The sequence below is a fragment of the Ambystoma mexicanum genome, chromosome 4q (assembly GCF_040938575.1).
Source record: "Ambystoma mexicanum isolate Mex_15411 chromosome 4q, UKY_AmexF1_1, whole genome shotgun sequence".
Classification (NCBI taxonomy): Eukaryota; Metazoa; Chordata; class Amphibia; order Caudata; family Ambystomatidae; genus Ambystoma; species Ambystoma mexicanum.
In genome coordinates this window covers 1319056348-1319077118 of record NC_090928.1, presented here as the reverse complement: position 1 = coordinate 1319077118, position 20771 = coordinate 1319056348, and positions in this window count along the sequence as shown.

Sequence of the window (20771 nt, the reverse complement as noted above, 5' to 3'; positions counted from 1 at the left end):
AATACAGATTATTCAGTAATGAACACTTCTCTGGTTAGAAATGAGACATGTTGGTGCTGGTTATGCCACATATAATGCAGATTATTCAGTAATGAACACTTCTTCTGGAAAGACATGAGACACGTTGGTGCTGTTTATGCCACATATAATGCAGATTATCTAGTAATGAACACTTCTTCTGGATAGACATGAGACACGTTGGTGCAGTTTATGCCACATATAAAGCATATGATTCAGTAATGAACACTTCTTCTGGAAAGACATGAGACACGTCGGTGCTGTTTATGCCACATATAATGCAGATTATTCAGTAATGAACACTTCCTCTGGAAAGACATGAGACATGTTGGTGCTGTTTATGCCACATATAAAGCATATGATTCAGTAATGAACACTTCTTCTGGAAAGACATGAGACACGTTGGTGCTGTTTATGCCTCTTATAATGCAGATTATTCAGTAATGAACACTTCCTCTGGAAAGACATGAGACACGTTGGTGCTGTTTATGCCACATATAAAGCATATGATTCAGTAATGAACACTTCTTCTGGAAAGACATGAGACACATTGGTGCTGTTTATGCCTCTTATAATGCAGATTATTCAGTAATGAACACTTCTTATGGAAAGACATGTGACACGTTGGTGCTGTTTATGCCACATATAGAGCATATGATTCAGTAATTAACACTTCTTCTGGAAAGACATGAGACACTTTGGTGCTGTTTATGCCACATGTAATGCAGATTATTCAGTAATGAACACTTCTTCTGGAAAGACATAAGACACGGTGCTGTTTATCCCATATATAAAGCAGATTATTCAGTAATGAACACATATTCTGGAACGGCATGAGACACATTGGTGCTGTTTATGTCACAAATAATGCAGATTATTCAGTAATGAACACCTCTTCTGGAAAGACATGAGACACGTTGGTGCTGGTTATGCCACATATAATGCAGATTATTCAGTAATTAACACTATTTCTGGAAAGACATGAGACATATTGGTGCTGTTTATGCCACCTATAATGCATATTATTCAGTAATGAAAACTTATTCTGGAAAGACATGAGACACTTTGGTGCTGTTTATGCCACCTATAATGCATATTATTCAGTAATGAAAACTTCTTCTGGAAAGACATGAGACACTTTGGTGCTGTTTATGCCACATATAATGCAGGTTATTCAGTAATGAACACTTCTTCTGGAACGACATGAGACACGTTGATGCTGTTTATGCCATATATAATGCAGATTATTCAGTAATGAAAACTTCTTCTGGAAAGACATGAGACACTTTGGTGCTGTTTATGCCAGATGTAATGCAGATTATTCAGTAATGAACACTTATTCTGGAATGACATGAGACACATTGGTGCTGTTTATGTCACAAATATTGCAGATTATTCAGTAATGAACACCTCTTCTGGAAAGACATGAGACACGTTGGTGCTGGTTATGCCACATATAATGCAGATTATTCAGTAATTAACACAATTTCTGGAAAGACATGAGACATGTTGTTTCTGTTTATGCCGCTTGGTGTAAAGCGCTCTTTAAATAAATAAATAAATAAATAAATAAATAAATAAATAAATAAATATAATGCAGATTATTCAGTAATTAACACTTATTCTGGAAAGACATGAGACATATTGGTGCTGTTTATTCCACCTATAATGCAGATTATTCAGTAATGAAAACTTCTCTGGTTAGAAATGAGACATGTTGGTGCTGTTTATGCCACATATAACGCAGATAATTCAGTAATGAACACTTCTTCTGGAAGGACATGAGACACATTGAAGCTGTTTATGCCACATATAATGCAGATTATTCAGTAATGAACACTTCTTCTGGAAGGACATGAGACACATTGGTGCTGTTTATGCCTCCTATAATGCATATTATTCAGTAATGAAAACTTATTCTGGAAAGACATGAGACACGTTGGTGTTGTTTATGTTACGTATAATGCAGAATATTCAATAATGAAAACTTCTTCTGGAAAGACGCGAGACACATTGGTTTTGTTTATCCCACATTTAATGCAGATTATTCAGTAATGAACACTTCTCTGGTTAGAAATGAGACATGTTGGTGCTGTTTATGCCACATATAATGGAGATTATTCAGTAATGAACACTTCTTCTGGAAGGACATGGGACACATTGGTGCTGTTTATGCCACCTATAATGCATATTATTCAGTAATGAAAACTTATTCTGGAAAGACATGAGACACATTGGTGTTGTTTATGTTATGTATAATGCAGAATATTCAATAATGAACACTTCTTCTGGAAAGACGCGAGACACATTGGTTTTGTTTATCCCACATTTAATGCAGATTATTCAGTAATGAACACTTCTCTGGTTAGAAATGAGACATGTTGGTGCTGTTTATGCCACATATAATGGAGATTATTCAGTAATGAACACTTCTTCTGGAAGGACATGAGACACATTGAAGCTGTTTATGCCACATATAATGCAGATTATTCAGTAATGAACACTTCTTCTGGAAGTACATGAGACACATTGGTGCTGTTTATGCCTCCTATAATGCATATTATTCAGTAATGAAAACTTATTCTGGAAAGACATGAGACACGTTGGTGTTGTTTATGCCACATATAATGCAGAATATTCAATAATGAACACTTCTTCTGGAAAGACTCGAGACACATTGGTTTTGTTTTTCCCACATTTAATGCAGATTATTCAGTAATGAACACTTCTCTGGTTAGAAATGAGACACGTTGGTGCTGTTTATGCCAGATGTAATGCAGATTATTCAGTAATGAACACTTATTCTGGAATGACATGAGACACATTGGTGCTGTTTATGTCACAAATAATGCAGATTATTCAATAATGAACACCTCTTCTGGAAAGACATGAGACACGTTGGTGCTGGTTATGCCACATATAATGCAGATTATTCAGTAATTAACACAATTTCTGGAAAGACATGAGACATGTTGTTTCTGTTTATGCCGCTTGGTGTAAAGCGCTCTATAAATAAATAAATAAATAAATATAATGCAGATTATTGAGTAATTAACACTTATTCTGGAAAGACATGAGACACATTGGTGCTGTTTATGCCACCTATAATGCATATTATTCAGTAATGAAAACTTCTTCTGGAAAGACATGAGACACTTTGGTGCTGTTTATGCCAGATGTAATGCAGATTATTCAGTAATGAACACTTATTCTGGAATGACATGAGACACATTGGTGCTGTTTATGTCACAAATATTGCAGAGTATTCAGTAATGAACACCTCTTCTGGAAAGACATGAGACACGTTGGTGCTGGTTATGCCACATATAATGCAGATTATTCAGTAATTAACACAATTTCTGGAAAGACATGAGACATATTGGTGCTGTTTATGCCACCTATAATGCAGATTATTCAGTAATGAAAACTTCTCTGGTTAGAAATGAGACATGTTGGTGCTGTTTATGCCACATATAATGCAGATTATTCAGTAATGAACACTTCTTCTGGAAGGACATGAGACACATTGAAGCTGTTTATGCCACATATAATGCAGATTATTCAGTAATGAACACTTCTTCTGGAAGGACATGAGACACATTGGTGCTGTTTATGCCTCCTATAATGCATATTATTCAGTAATGAAAACTTATTCTGGAAAGACATGAGACACGTTGGTGTTGTTTATGTTACGTATAATGCAGAATATTCAATAATGAACACTTCTTCTGGAAAGACGCGAGACACATTGGTTTTGTTTATCCCACATTTAATGCAGATTATTCAGTAATGAACACTTCTCTGGTTAGAAATGATACATGTTGGTGCTGTTTATGCCACATATAATGGAGATTATTCAGTAATGAACACTTCTTCTGGAAGGACATGAGACACATTGAAGCTGTTTATGCCACATATAATGCAGATTATTCAGTAATGAACACTTCTTCTGGAAGGACATGAGACACATTGGTGCTGCTTATGCCTCCTATAATGCATATTATTCAGTAATGAAAACTTATTCTGGAAAGACATGAGACACGTTTGTGTTGTTTATGCCACGTATAATGCAGAATATTCAATAATGAACACTTCTTCTGGAAAGACGCGAGACACATTGGTTTTGTTTATCCCACATTTAATGCAGATTATTCAGTAATTAACACTTATTCTGGAAAGACATGAGACACATTGGTGCTGTTTATGCCACCTATAATGCATATTATTCAGTAATGAACACTTCTTCTGGAAGGACATGAGACACATTAGTGCTGTTTATGCTACAAATAATACAGATTATTCAGTAATGAACACTTCTCTGGTTAGAAATGAGACATGTTGGTGCTGTTTATGCCACATATAATGCAGATTATTCAGTAATGAACACTTCTTCTGGAAGGACATGAGACACATTGAAGCTGTTTATGCCACATATAATGCAGATTATTCAGTAATGAACACTTCTTCTGGAAGGACATGAGACACATTGGTGCTGTTTATGCCTCCTATAATGCATATTATTCAGTAATGAAAACTTATTCTGGAAAGACATGAGACACGTTGGTGTTGTTTATGTTACGTATAATGCAGAATATTCAATAATGAACACTTCTTCTGGAAAGACGCGAGACACATTGGTTTTGTTTATCCCACATTTAATGCAGATTATTCAGTAATGAACACTTCTCTGGTTAGAAATGATACATGTTGGTGCTGTTTATGCCACATATAATGGAGATTATTCAGTAATGAACACTTCTTCTGGAAGGACATGAGACACATTGAAGCTGTTTATGCCACATATAATGCAGATTATTCAGTAATGAACACTTCTTCTGGAAGGACATGAGACACATTGGTGCTGCTTATCCCATATATAAAGCAGATTATTCAGTAATGAACACATATTCTGGAACGACATGAGACACATTGGTGCTGTTTATGTCACAAATAATGCAGATTATTCAGTAATGAACACCTCTTCTGGAAAGACATGAGACACATTGGTGCTGGTTATGCCACATATAATGCAGATTATTCAGTAATTAACACTATTTCTGGAAAGACATGAGAAATATTGGTGCTGTTTATGCCACCTATAATGCATATTATTCAGTAATGAAAACTTATTCTGGAAAGACATGAGACACTTTGGTGCTGTTTATGCCACCTATAATGCATATTATTCAGTAATGAAAACTTCTTCTGGAAAGACATGAGACACTTTGGTGCTGTTTATGCCACATATAATGCAGGTTATTCAGTAATGAACACTTCTTCTGGAACGACATGAGACACGTTGATGCTGTTTATGCCATATATAATGCAGATTATTCAGTAATGAAAACTTCTTCTGGGAAGACATGAGACACTTTGGTGCTGTTTATGCCAGATGTAATGCAGATTATTCAGTAATGAACACTTATTCTGGAATGACATGAGACACATTGGTGCTGTTTATGTCACAAATATTGCAGATTATTCAGTAATGAACACCTCTTCTGGAAAGACATGAGACACGTTGGTGCTGGTTATGCCACATATAATGCAGATTATTCAGTAATTAACACAATTTCTGGAAAGACATGAGACATGTTGTTTCTGTTTATGCCGCTTGGTGTAAAGCGCTCTTTAAATAAATAAATAAATAAATAAATAAATAAATAAATAAATAAAATGCAGATTATTCAGTAATTAACACTTATTCTGGAAAGACATGAGACATATTGGTGCTGTTTATGCCTCCTATAATGCATATTATTCAGTAATGAAAACTTCTCTGGTTAGAAATGAGACATGTTGGTGCTGTTTATGCCACATATAACGCAGATTATTCAGTAATGAACACTTCTTCTGGAAGGACATGAGACACATTGGTGCTGTTTATGCCTCCTATAATGCATATTATTCAGTAATGAAAACTTATTCTGGAAAGACATGAGACACGTTGGTGTTGTTTATGTTACGTATAATGCAGAATATTCAATAATGAACACTTCTTCTGGAAAGACGCGAGACACATTGGTTTTGTTTATCCCACATTTAATGCAGATTATTCAGTAATGAACACTTCTCTGGTTAGAAATGAGACATGTTGGTGCTGTTTATGCCACATATAATGGAGATTATTCAGTAATGAACACTTCTTCTGGAAGGACATGAGACACATTGAAGCTGTTTATGCCACATATAATGCAGATTATTCAGTAATGAACACTTCTTCTGGAAGGACATGAGACACATTGAAGCTGTTTATGCCACATATAATGCAGATTATTCAGTAATGAACACTTCTTCTGGAAGTACATGAGACACATTGGTGCTGTTTATGCCTCCTATAATGGAGATTATTCAGTAATGAACACTTCTTCTGGAAGGACATGAGACACATTGGTGCTGTTTATGCCACCTATAATGCATATTATTCAGTAATGAAAACTTATTCTGGAAAGACATGAGACACGTTGGTGTTGTTTATGTTACGTATAATGCAGAATATTCAATAATGAACACTTCTTCTGGAAAGACGCGAGACACATTGGTTTTGTTTATCCCACATTTAATGCAGATTATTCAGTAATGAACACTTCTCTGGTTAGAAATGAGACATGTTGGTGCTGTTTATGCCACATATAATGGAGATTATTCAGTAATGAACACTTCTTCTGGAAGGACATGAGACACATTGAAGCTGTTTATGCCACATATAATGCAGATTATTCAGTAATGAACACTTCTTCTGGAAGTACATGAGACACATTGGTGCTGTTTATGCCTCCTATAATGCATATTATTCAGTAATGAAAACTTATTCTGGAAAGACATGAGACACGTTGGTGTTGTTTATGCCACATATAATGCAGAATATTCAATAATGAACACTTCTTCTGGAAAGACTCGAGACACATTGGTTTTGTTTTTCCCACATTTAATGCAGATTATTCAGTAATGAACACTTCTCTGGTTAGAAATGAGACACGTTGGTGCTGTTTATGCCAGATGTAATGCAGATTATTCAGTAATGAACACTTATTCTGGAATGACATGAGACACATTGGTGCTGTTTATGTCACAAATATTGCAGATTATTCAGTAATGAACACCTCTTCTGGAAAGACATGAGACACGTTGGTGCTGGTCATGCCACATATAATGCAGATTATTCAGTAATTAACACAATTTCTGGAAAGACATGAGACATGTTGTTTGTGTTTATGCTGCTTGGTGTAAAGCGCTCTTTAAATAAATAAATAAATAAATAAATAAATAAATAAATAAATATAATGCAGATTATTCAGTAATTAACACTTATTCTGGAAAGACATGAGACATATTGGTGCTGTTTATGCCTCCTATAATGCATATTATTCAGTAATGAAAACTTATTCTGGAAAGACATGAGAAACGTTGGTGTTGTTTATGTTACGTATAATGCAGAATATTCAATAATGAACACTTCTTCTGGAAAGACGCGAGACACATTGGTTTTGTTTATCCCACATTTAATGCAGATTATTCAGTAATGAACACTTCTCTGGTTAGAAATGAGACATGTTGGTGCTGTTTATGCCACATATAATGGAGATTATTCAGTAATGAACACTTCTTCTGGAAGGACATGAGACACATTGAAGCTGTTTATGCCACATATAATGCAGATTATTCAGTAATGAACACTTCTTCTGGAAGGACATGAGACACATTGGTGCTGTTTATGCCTCCTATAATGCATATTATTCAGTAATGAAAACTTATTCTGGAAAGACATGAGACACGTTGGTGTTGTTTATGTTACGTATAATGCAGAATATTCAATAATGAACACTTCTTCTGGAAAGACGCGAGACACATTGGTTTTGTTTATCCCACATTTAATGCAGATTATTCAGTAATGAACACTTCTCTGGTTAGAAATGAGACATGTTGGTGCTGTTTATGCCACATATAATGGAGATTATTCAGTAATGAACACTTCTTCTGGAAGGACATGAGACACATTGGTGCTGTTTATGCCACCTATAATGCATATTATTCAGTAATGAAAACTTATTCTGGAAAGACATGAGACACGTTGGTGTTGTTTATGTTACGTATAATGCAGAATATTCAATAATGAACACTTCTTCTGGAAAGATGCGAGACACATTGGTTTTGTTTATCCCACATTTAATGCAGATTATTCAGTAATGAACACTTCTCTGGTTAGAAATGAGACATGTTGGTGCTGTTTATGCCACATATAATGGAGATTATTCAGTAATGAACACTTCTTCTGGAAGGACATGAGACACATTGAAGCTGTTTATGCCACATATAATGCAGATTATTCAGTAATGAACACTTCTTCTGGAAGGACATGAGACACATTGGTGCTGTTTATGCCTCCTATAATGCATATTATTCAGTAATGAAAACTTATTCTGGAAAGACATGAGACACGTTTGTGTTGTTTATGCCACGTATAATGCAGAATATTCAATAATGAACACTTCTTCTGGAAAGACGCGAGACACATTGGTTTTGTTTATCCCACATTTAATGCAGATTATTCAGTAATTAACACTTATTCTGGAAAGACATGAGACACATTGGTGCTGTTTATGCCACCTATAATGCATATTATTCAGTAATGAACACTTCTTCTGGAAGGACATGAGACACATTGGTGCTGTTTATGCTACAAATAATACAGATTATTCAGTAATGAACACTTCTCTGGTTAGAAATGAGACATGTTGGTGCTGGTTATGCCACATATAATGCAGATTATTCAGTAATGAACACTTCTTCTGGAAAGACATGAGACACGTTGGTGCTGTTTATGCCACATATAATGCAGATTATCTAGTAATGAACACTTCTTCTGGATAGACATGAGACACGTTGGTGCAGTTTATGCCACATATAAAGCATATGATTCAGTAATGAACACTTCTTCTGGAAAGACATGAGACACGTCGGTGCTGTTTATGCCACATATAATGCAGATTATTCAGTAATGAACACTTCCTCTGGAAAGACATGAGACATGTTGGTGCTGTTTATGCCACATATAAAGCATATGATTCAGTAATGAACACTTCTTCTGGAAAGACATGAGACACGTTGGTGCTGTTTATGCCTCTTATAATGCCGATTATTCAGTAATGAACACTTCCTCTGGAAAGACATGAGACACGTTGGTGCTGTTTATGCCACATATAAAGCATATGATTCAGTAATGAACACTTCTTCTGGAAAGACATGAGACACATTGGTGCTGTTTATGCCTCTTATAATGCAGATTATTCAGTAATGAACACTTCTTATGGAAAGACATGTGACACGTTGGTGCTGTTTATGCCACATATAGAGCATATGATTCAGTAATTAACACTTCTTCTGGAAAGACATGAGACACTTTGGTGCTGTTTATGCCACATGTAATGCAGATTATTCAGTAATGAACACTTCTTCTGGAAAGACATGAGACACTTTGGTGCTGTTTATGCCACATGTAATGCAGATTATTAAGTAATGAACACTTATTCTGGAATGACATGAGACACATTGGTGCTGTTTATGTCACAAATATTGCAGATTATTCAGTAATGAACACCTCTTCTGGAAAGACATGAGACACGTTGGTGCTGGTTATGCCACATATAATGCAGATTATTCAGTAATTAACACAATTTCTGGAAAGACATGAGACATGTTGTTTCTGTTTATGCCGCTTGGTGTAAAGCGCTCTATAAATAATAAATAAATAAATAAATAAATATAATTCAGATTATTCAGTAATTAACACTTATTCTGGAAAGACATGAGACACATTGGTGCTGTTTAGGCCACCTATAATGCAGATTATTCAGTAATGAAAACTTCTCTGGTTAGAAATGAGACATGTTGGTGCTGTTTATGCCACATATAATGCAGATTATTCAGTAATGAACACTTCTTCTGGCAGGACATGAGACACATTGGTGCTGTTTATGCCACCTATAATGCATATTATTCAGTAATGAAAACTTATTCTGGAAAGACATGAGACACGTTGGTGTTGTTTATGCCACGTATAATGCAGAATATTCAATAATGAACACTTCTTCTGGAAAGACGCGAGACACATTGGTTTTGTTTATCCCACATTTAATGCAGATTATTCAGTAATGAACACTTCTCTGGTTAGAAATGAGACATGTTGGTGCTGTTTATGCCACATATAATGCAGATTATTCAGTAATGAACACTTCTTCTGGAAGGACATGAGACACATTGGTGCTGTTTATGCCACATGTAATGCAGATAATTCAGTAATGAACACTTCTTCTGGAAAGACATGAGACACAGTGCTGCTTATCCCACATATAAAGCAGATTATTCAGTAATGAACACTTACTCTGGAACGACATGAGACACATTGGTGCTGTTTATGTCACAAATAATGCAGATTATTCATTAATGAACACCTCTTCTGGAAATACATGAGACACGTTGGTGCTGGTTATGCCACATATAATGCAGATTATTCAGTAATTAACACTATTTCTGGAAAGACATGAGACATATTGGTGCTGTTTATGCCACGTGTAATGCAGATTATTCAGTAATGAACACTTCTCTGGTTAGAAATGAGACATGTTGGTGCTGTTTATGCCACATATAATGCAGATTATTCAGTAATGAACACTTCTTCTGGAAGGACATGAGACACATTGGTGCTGTTTATGCCACATGTAATGCAGATTATTCAGTAATGAACACTTCTTCTGGAAAGACATGAGACACAGTGCTGCTTATCCCACATATAAAGCAGATTATTCAGTAATGAACACTTACTCTGGAACGACATGAGACACATTGGTGCTGTTTATGTCACAAATAATGCAGATTATTCATTAATGAACACCTCTTCTGGAAAGACATGAGACACGTTGGTGCTGGTTATGCCACATATAATGCAGATTATTCAGTAATTAACACTATTTCTGGAAAGACATGAGACATATTGGTGCTGTTTATGCCACGTGTAATGCAGATTATTCAGTAATTAACACTATTTCTGGAAAGACATGAGACATATTGGTGCTGTTTATGCCACGTGTAATGCAGATTATTCAGTAATGAACACTTCTTCTGTAAAGACATGAGACACTTTGGTGCTGTTTATGCCACATGTAATGCAGATTATTCAGTAATTAAAACTTCTTCTGGAAAGACATGAGACACTTTGGTGCTGTTTATGCCACCTATAATGCAGATTATTCAGTAATGAACACTTATTCTGGAATGACATGAGACACATTGGTGATGTGTATGTCACAAATAATGCAGATTATTCAGTAATGAACACCTCTTCTGGAAAGACATGAGACACTTTGGTGCTGTTTATGCCACATGTAATGCAGATTATTCAGTAATGAACACTTCTTCTGGAAAGACATGAGACACTTTGGTGCTGTTTATGCCACCTATAATGCAGATTATTCAGTAATGAACACTTATTCTGGAATGACATGAGACACATTGGTGATGTGTATGTCACAAATAATGCAGATTATTCAGTAATGAACACCTCTTCTGGAAAGACATGAGACATGTTGGTGCTGGTTATGCCACATATAATGCAGATTATTCAGTAATTAACACAATTTCTGGAAAGACATGAGACATGTTGTTTCTGTTTATGCCGCTTGGTGTAAAGCGCTCTATAAATAAATAAATAAATAAATATAATGCAGATTATTCAGTAATAAAAACTTCTTCTGGAAAGACATGAGACACTTTGGTGCTGTTTATGCCACCTATAATGCATATTATTCAGTAATGAAAACTTATTCTGGAAAGACATGAGACACATTGGTGCTATTTATGCCACATTTAATGCAGATTATTCAGTAATGAACACTTCTTCTGGAAAGACATGAGAAATGTTGGTGCTGTTTATGCAACTTCTAATGCAGATTATTCAGTAATGAACACTTCTTCTGGGAAGACATGAGACATGTTGGTGCTGTTTATCCCACATATAATGCAGATTATTCAGTAATGAACACTTCTTCTGTAAAGACATGAGACACTTTGGTGCTGTTTATGCCACATGTAATGCAGATTATTCAGTAATGAACACTTATTCTGGAATGACATGAGACACATTGGTGCTGTTTATGTCACAAATAATGCAGATTATTCAATAATGAACACCTCTTCTGGAAAGACATGAGACACGTTGGTGCTGGTTATGCCACATATAATGCAGATTATTCAGTAATTAACACAATTTCTGGAAAGACATGAGACATGTTGTTTCTGTTTATGCCGCTTGGTGTAAAGCGCTCTATAAATAAATAAATAAATAAATATAATGCAGATTATTGAGTAATTAACACTTATTCTGGAAAGACATGAGACACATTGGTGCTGTTTATGCCACCTATAATGCATATTATTCAGTAATGAAAACTTCTTCTGGAAAGACATGAGACACTTTGGTGCTGTTTATGCCAGATGTAATGCAGATTATTCAGTAATGAACACTTATTCTGGAATGACATGAGACACATTGGTGCTGTTTATGTCACAAATATTGCAGAGTATTCAGTAATGAACACCTCTTCTGGAAAGACATGAGACACGTTGGTGCTGGTTATGCCACATATAATGCAGATTATTCAGTAATTAACACAATTTCTGGAAAGACATGAGACATATTGGTGCTGTTTATGCCACCTATAATGCAGATTATTCAGTAATGAAAACTTCTCTGGTTAGAAATGAGACATGTTGGTGCTGTTTATGCCACATATAATGCAGATTATTCAGTAATGAACACTTCTTCTGGAAGGACATGAGACACATTGAAGCTGTTTATGCCACATATAATGCAGATTATTCAGTAATGAACACTTCTTCTGGAAGGACATGAGACACATTGGTGCTGTTTATGCCTCCTATAATGCATATTATTCAGTAATGAAAACTTATTCTGGAAAGACATGAGACACGTTGGTGTTGTTTATGTTACGTATAATGCAGAATATTCAATAATGAACACTTCTTCTGGAAAGACGCGAGACACATTGGTTTTGTTTATCCCACATTTAATGCAGATTATTCAGTAATGAACACTTCTCTGGTTAGAAATGAGACATGTTGGTGCTGTTTATGCCACATATAATGGAGATTATTCAGTAATGAACACTTCTTCTGGAAGGACATGAGACACATTGAAGCTGTTTATGCCACATATAATGCAGATTATTCAGTAATGAACACTTCTTCTGGAAGGACATGAGACACATTGGTGCTGTTTATGCCTCCTATAATGCATATTATTCAGTAATGAAAACTTATTCTGGAAAGACATGAGACACGTTTGTGTTGTTTATGCCACGTATAATGCAGAATATTCAATAATGAACACTTCTTCTGGAAAGACGCGAGACACATTGGTTTTGTTTATCCCACATTTAATGCAGATTATTCAGTAATTAACACTTATTCTGGAAAGACATGAGACACATTGGTGCTGTTTATGCCACCTATAATGCATATTATTCAGTAATGAACACTTCTTCTGGAAGGACATGAGACACATTAGTGCTGTTTATGCTACAAATAATACAGATTATTCAGTAATGAACACTTCTCTGGTTAGAAATGAGACATGTTGGTGCTGTTTATGCCACATATAATGCAGATTATCCAGTAATGAACACTTCTTCTGGATAGACATGAGACACGTTGGTGCAGTTTATGCCACATATAAAGCATATGATTCAGTAATGAACACTTCTTCTGGAAAGACATGAGACACGTCGGTGCTGTTTATGCCACATATAATGCAGATTATTCAGTAATGAACACTTCCTCTGGAAAGACATGAGACACGTTGGTGCTGTTTATGCCACATATAAAGCATATGATTCAGTAATGAACACTTCTTCTGGAAAGACATGAGACACATTGGTGCTGTTTATGCCTCTTATAATGCAGATTATTCAGTAATGAACACTTCCTATGGAAAGACATGAGACACGTTGGTGCTGTTTATGCCACATATAGAGCATATGATTCAGTAATTAACACTTCTTCTGGAAAGACATGAGACACTTTGGTGCTGTTTATGCAACATGTAATGCAGATTATTCAGTAATGAACACTTCTTCTGGAAAGACATAAGACACGGTGCTGCTTATCCCATATATAAAGCAGATTATTCAGTAATGAACACATATTCTGGAACGACATGAGACACATTGGTGCTGTTTATGTCACAAATAATGCAGATTATTCAGTAATGAACACCTCTTCTGGAAAGACATGAGACACATTGGTGCTGGTTATGCCACATATAATGCAGATTATTCAGTAATTAACACTATTTCTGGAAAGACATGAGAAATATTGGTGCTGTTTATGCCACCTATAATGCATATTATTCAGTAATGAAAACTTATTCTGGAAAGACATGAGACACTTTGGTGCTGTTTATGCCACCTATAATGCATATTATTCAGTAATGAAAACTTCTTCTGGAAAGACATGAGACACTTTGGTGCTGTTTATGCCACATATAATGCAGGTTATTCAGTAATGAACACTTCTTCTGGAACGACATGAGACACGTTGATGCTGTTTATGCCATATATAATGCAGATTATTCAGTAATGAAAACTTCTTCTGGGAAGACATGAGACACTTTGGTGCTGTTTATGCCACATGTAATGCAGATTATTCAGTAATGAACACTTATTCTGGAATGACATGAGACACATTGGTGCTGTTTATGTCACAAATATTGCAGATTATTCAGTAATGAACACCTCTTCTGGAAAGACATGAGACACGTTGGTGCTGGTTATGCCACATATAATGCAGATTATTCAGTAATTAACACAATTTCTGGAAAGACATGAGACATGTTGTTTCTGTTTATGCCGCTTGGTGTAAAGCGCTCTTTAAATAAATAAATAAATAAATAAATAAATAAAATGCAGATTATTCAGTAATTAACACTTATTCTGGAAAGACATGAGACATATTGGTGCTGTTTATGCCTCCTATAATGCATATTATTCAGTAATGAAAACTTCTCTGGTTAGAAATGAGACATGTTGGTGCTGTTTATGCCACATATAACGCAGATTATTCAGTAATGAACACTTCTTCTGGAAGGACATGAGACACATTGGTGCTGTTTATGCCTCCTATAATGCATATTATTCAGTAATGAAAACTTATTCTGGAAAGACATGAGACACGTTGGTGTTGTTTATGTTACGTATAATGCAGAATATTCAATAATGAACACTTCTTCTGGAAAGACGCGAGACACATTGGTTTTGTTTATCCCACATTTAATGCAGATTATTCAGTAATGAACACTTCTCTGGTTAGAAATGAGACATGTTGGTGCTGTTTATGCCACATATAATGGAGATTATTCAGTAATGAACACTTCTTCTGGAAGGACATGAGACACATTGAAGCTGTTTATGCCACATATAATGCAGATTATTCAGTAATGAACACTTCTTCTGGAAGGACATGAGACACATTGAAGCTGTTTATGCCACATATAATGCAGATTATTCAGTAATGAACACTTCTTCTGGAAGTACATGAGACACATTGGTGCTGTTTATGCCTCCTATAATGGAGATTATTCAGTAATGAACACTTCTTCTGGAAGGACATGAGACACATTGGTGCTGTTTATGCCACCTATAATGCATATTATTCAGTAATGAAAACTTATTCTGGAAAGACATGAGACACGTTGGTGTTGTTTATGCCACATATAATGCAGAATATTCAATAATGAACACTTCTTCTGGAAAGACTCGAGACACATTGGTTTTGTTTTTCCCACATTTAATGCAGATTATTCAGTAATGAACACTTCTCTGGTTAGAAATGAGACACGTTGGTGCTGTTTATGCCAGATGTAATGCAGATTATTCAGTAATGAACACTTATTCTGGAATGACATGAGACACATTGGTGCTGTTTATGTCACAAATATTGCAGATTATTCAGTAATGAACACCTCTTCTGGAAAGACATGAGACACGTTGGTGCTGGTCATGCCACATATAATGCAGATTATTCAGTAATTAACACAATTTCTGGAAAGACATGAGACATGTTGTTTGTGTTTATGCTGCTTGGTGTAAAGCGCTCTTTAAATAAATAAATAAATAAATAAATAAATAAATAAATAAATAAATAAATACATAAATAAATATAATGCAGATTATTCAGTAATTAACACTTATTCTGGAAAGACATGAGACATATTGGTGCTGTTTATGCCACCTATAATGCAGATTATTCAGTAATGAAAACTTCTCTGGTTAGAAATGAGACATGTTGGTGCTGTTTATGCCACATATAATGGAGATTATTCAGTAATGAACACTTCTTCTGGAAGGACATGAGACACATTGAAGCTGTTTATGCCACATATAATGCAGATTATTCAGTAATGAACACTTCTTCTGGAAGGACATGAGACACATTGGTGCTGTTTATGCCTCCTATAATGCATATTATTCAGTAATGAAAACTTATTCTGGAAAGACATGAGACACGTTGGTGTTGTTTATGTTACGTATAATGCAGAATATTCAATAATGAACACTTCTTCTGGAAAGACGCGAGACACATTGGTTTTGTTTATCCCACATTTAATGCAGATTATTCAGTAATGAACACTTCTCTGGTTAGAAATGAGACATGTTGGTGCTGTTTATGCCACATATAATGGAGATTATTCAGTAATGAACACTTCTTCTGGAAGGACATGAGACACATTGAAGCTGTTTATGCCTCCTATAATGCATATTATTCAGTAATGAAAACTTATTCTGGAAAGACATGAGACACGTTGGTGTTGTTTATGCCACATATAATGCAGATTATTCAGTAATGAACACTTCTTCTGGAAGTACATGAGACACATTGGTGCTGTTTATGCCTCCTATAATGCATATTATTCAGTAATGAAAACTTATTCTGGAAAGACATGAGACACGTTGGTGTTGTTTATGCCACATATAATGCAGAATATTCAATAATGAACACTTCTTCTGGAAAGACTCGAGACACATTGGTTTTGTTTTTCCCACATTTAATGCAGATTATTCAGTAATGAACACTTCTCTGGTTAGAAATGAGACACGTTGGTGCTGTTTATGCCAGATGTAATGCAGATTATTCAGTAATGAACACTTATTCTGGAATGACATGAGACACATTGGTGCTGTTTATGTCACAAATATTGCAGATTATTCAGTAATGAACACCTCTTCTGGAAAGACATGAGACACGTTGGTGCTGGTCATGCCACATATAATGCAGATTATTCAGTAATTAACACAATTTCTGGAAAGACATGAGACATGTTGTTTGTGTTTATGCTGCTTGGTGTAAAGCGCTCTTTAAATAAATAAATAAATAAATAAATAAATAAATAAATAAATAAATAAATATAATGCAGATTATTCAGTAATTAACACTTATTCTGGAAAGACATGAGACATATTGGTGCTGTTTATGCCTCCTATAATGCATATTATTCAGTAATGAAAACTTATTCTGGAAAGACATGAGAAACGTTGGTGTTGTTTATGTTACGTATAATGCAGAATATTCAATAATGAACACTTCTTCTGGAAAGACGCGAGACACATTGGTTTTGTTTATCCCACATTTAATGCAGATTATTCAGTAATGAACACTTCTCTGGTTAGAAATGAGACATGTTGGTGCTGTTTATGCCACATATAATGGAGATTATTCAGTAATGAACACTTCTTCTGGAAGGACATGAGACACATTGAAGCTGTTTATGCCACATATAATGCAGATTATTCAGTAATGAACACTTCTTCTGGAAGGACATGAGACACATTGGTGCTGTTTATGCCTCCTATAATGCATATTATTCAGTAATGAAAACTTATTCTGGAAAGACATGAGACACGTTGGTGTTGTTTATGTTACGTATAATGCAGAATATTCAATAATGAACACTTCTTCTGGAAAGACGCGAGACACATTGGTTTTGTTTATCCCACATTTAATGCAGATTATTCAGTAATGAACACTTCTCTGGTTAGAAATGAGACATGTTGGTGCTGTTTATGCCACATATAATGGAGATTATTCAGTAATGAACACTTCTTCTGGAAGGACATGAGACACATTGGTGCTGTTTATGCCACCTATAATGCATATTATTCAGTAATGAAAACTTATTCTGGAAAGACATGAGACACGTTGGTGTTGTTTATGTTACGTATAATGCAGAATATTCAATAATGAACACTTCTTCTGGAAAGATGCGAGACACATTGGTTTTGTTTATCCCACATTTAATGCAGATTATTCAGTAATGAACACTTCTCTGGTTAGAAATGAGACATGTTGGTGCTGTTTATGCCACATATAATGGAGATTATTCAGTAATGAACACTTCTTCTGGAAGGACATGAGACACATTGAAGCTGTTTATGCCACATATAATGCATATTATTCAGTAATGAACACTTCTTCTGGAAGGACATGAGACACATTGGTGCTGTTTATGCCTCCTATAATGCATATTATTCAGTAATGAAAACTTATTCTGGAAAGACATGAGACACGTTTGTGTTGTTTATGCCACGTATAATGCAGAATATTCAATAATGAACACTTCTTCTGGAAAGACGCGAGACACATTGGTTTTGTTTATCCCACATTTAATGCAGATTATTCAGTAATTAACACTTATTCTGGAAAGACATGAGACACATTGGTGCTGTTTATGCCACCTATAATGCATATTATTCAGTAATGAACACTTCTTCTGGAAGGACATGAGACACATTGGTGCTGTTTATGCTACAAATAATACAGATTATTCAGTAATGAACACTTCTCTGGTTAGAAATGAGACATGTTGGTGCTGGTTATGCCACATATAATGCAGATTATTCAGTAATGAACACTTCTTCTGGAAAGACATGAGACACGTTGGTGCTGTTTATGCCACATATAATGCAGATTATCTAGTAATGAACACTTCTTCTGGATAGACATGAGACACGTTGGTGCAGTTTATGCCACATATAAAGCATATGATTCAGTAATGAACACTTCTTCTGGAAAGACATGAGACACGTCGGTGCTGTTTATGCCACATATAATGCAGATTATTCAGTAATGAACACTTCCTCTGGAAAGACATGAGACATGTTGGTGCTGTTTATGCCACATATAAAGCATATGATTCAGTAATGAACACTTCTTCTGGAAAGACATGAGACACGTTGGTCCTGTTTATGCCTCTTATAATGCAGATTATTCAGTAATGAACACTTCCTCTGGAAAGACATGAGACACGTTGGTGCTGTTTATGCCACATATAAAGCATATGATTCAGTAATGAACACTTCTTCTGGAAAGACATGAGACACATTGGTGCTGTTTATGCCTCTTATAATGCAGATTATTCAGTAATGAACACTTCTTATGGAAAGACATGTGACACGTTGGTGCTGTTTATGCCACATATAGAGCATATGATTCAGTAATTAACACTTCTTCTGGAAAGACATGAGACACTTTGGTGCTGTTTATGCCACATGTAATGCAGATTATTCAGTAATGAACACTTCTTCTGGAAAGACATAAGACACGGTGCTGTTTATCCGATATATAAAGCAGATTATTCAGTAATGAACACATATTCTGGAACGGCATGAGACACATTGGTGCTGTTTATGTCACAAATAATGCAGATTATTCAGTAATGAACACCTCTTCTGGAAAGACATGAGACACGTTGGTGCTGGTTATGCCACATATAATGCAGATTATTCAGTAATTAACACTATTTCTGGAAAGACATGAGACATATTGGTGCTGTTTATGCCACCTATAATGCATATTATTCAGTAATGAAAACTTATTCTGGAAAGACATGAGACACTTTGGTGCTGTTTATGCCACCTATAATGCATATTATTCAGTAATGAAAACTTCTTCTGGAAAGACATGAGACACTTTGGTGCTGTTTATGCCACATATAATGCAGGTTATTCAGTAATGAACACTTCTTCTGGAACGACATGAGACACGTTGATGCTGTTTATGCCATATATAATGCAGATTATTCAGTAATGAAAACTTCTTCTGGAAAGACATGAGACACTTTGGTGCTGTTTATGCCAGATGTAATGCAGATTATTCAGTAATGAACACTTATTCTGGAATGACATGAGACACATTGGTGCTGTTTATGTCACAAATATTGCAGATTATTCAGTAATGAACACCTCTTCTGGAAAGACATGAGACACGTTGGTGCTGGTTATGCCACATATAATGCAGATTATTCAGTAATTAACACAATTTCTGGAAAGACATGAGACATGTTGTTTCTGTTTATGCCGCTTGGTGTAAAGCGCTCTTTAAATAAATAAATAAATAAATAAATAAATAAATATAATGCAGATTATTCAGTAATTAACACTTATTCTGGAAAGACATGAGACATATTGGTGCTGTTTATTCCACCTATAATGCAGATTATTCAGTAATGAAAACTTCTCTGGTTAGAAATGAGACATGTTGGTGCTGTTTATGCCACATATAACGCAGATTATTCAGTAATGAACACTTCTTCTGGAAGGACATGAGACACATTGAAGCTGTTTATGCCACATATAATGCAGATTATTCAGTAATGAACACTTCTTCTGGAAGGACATGAGACACAT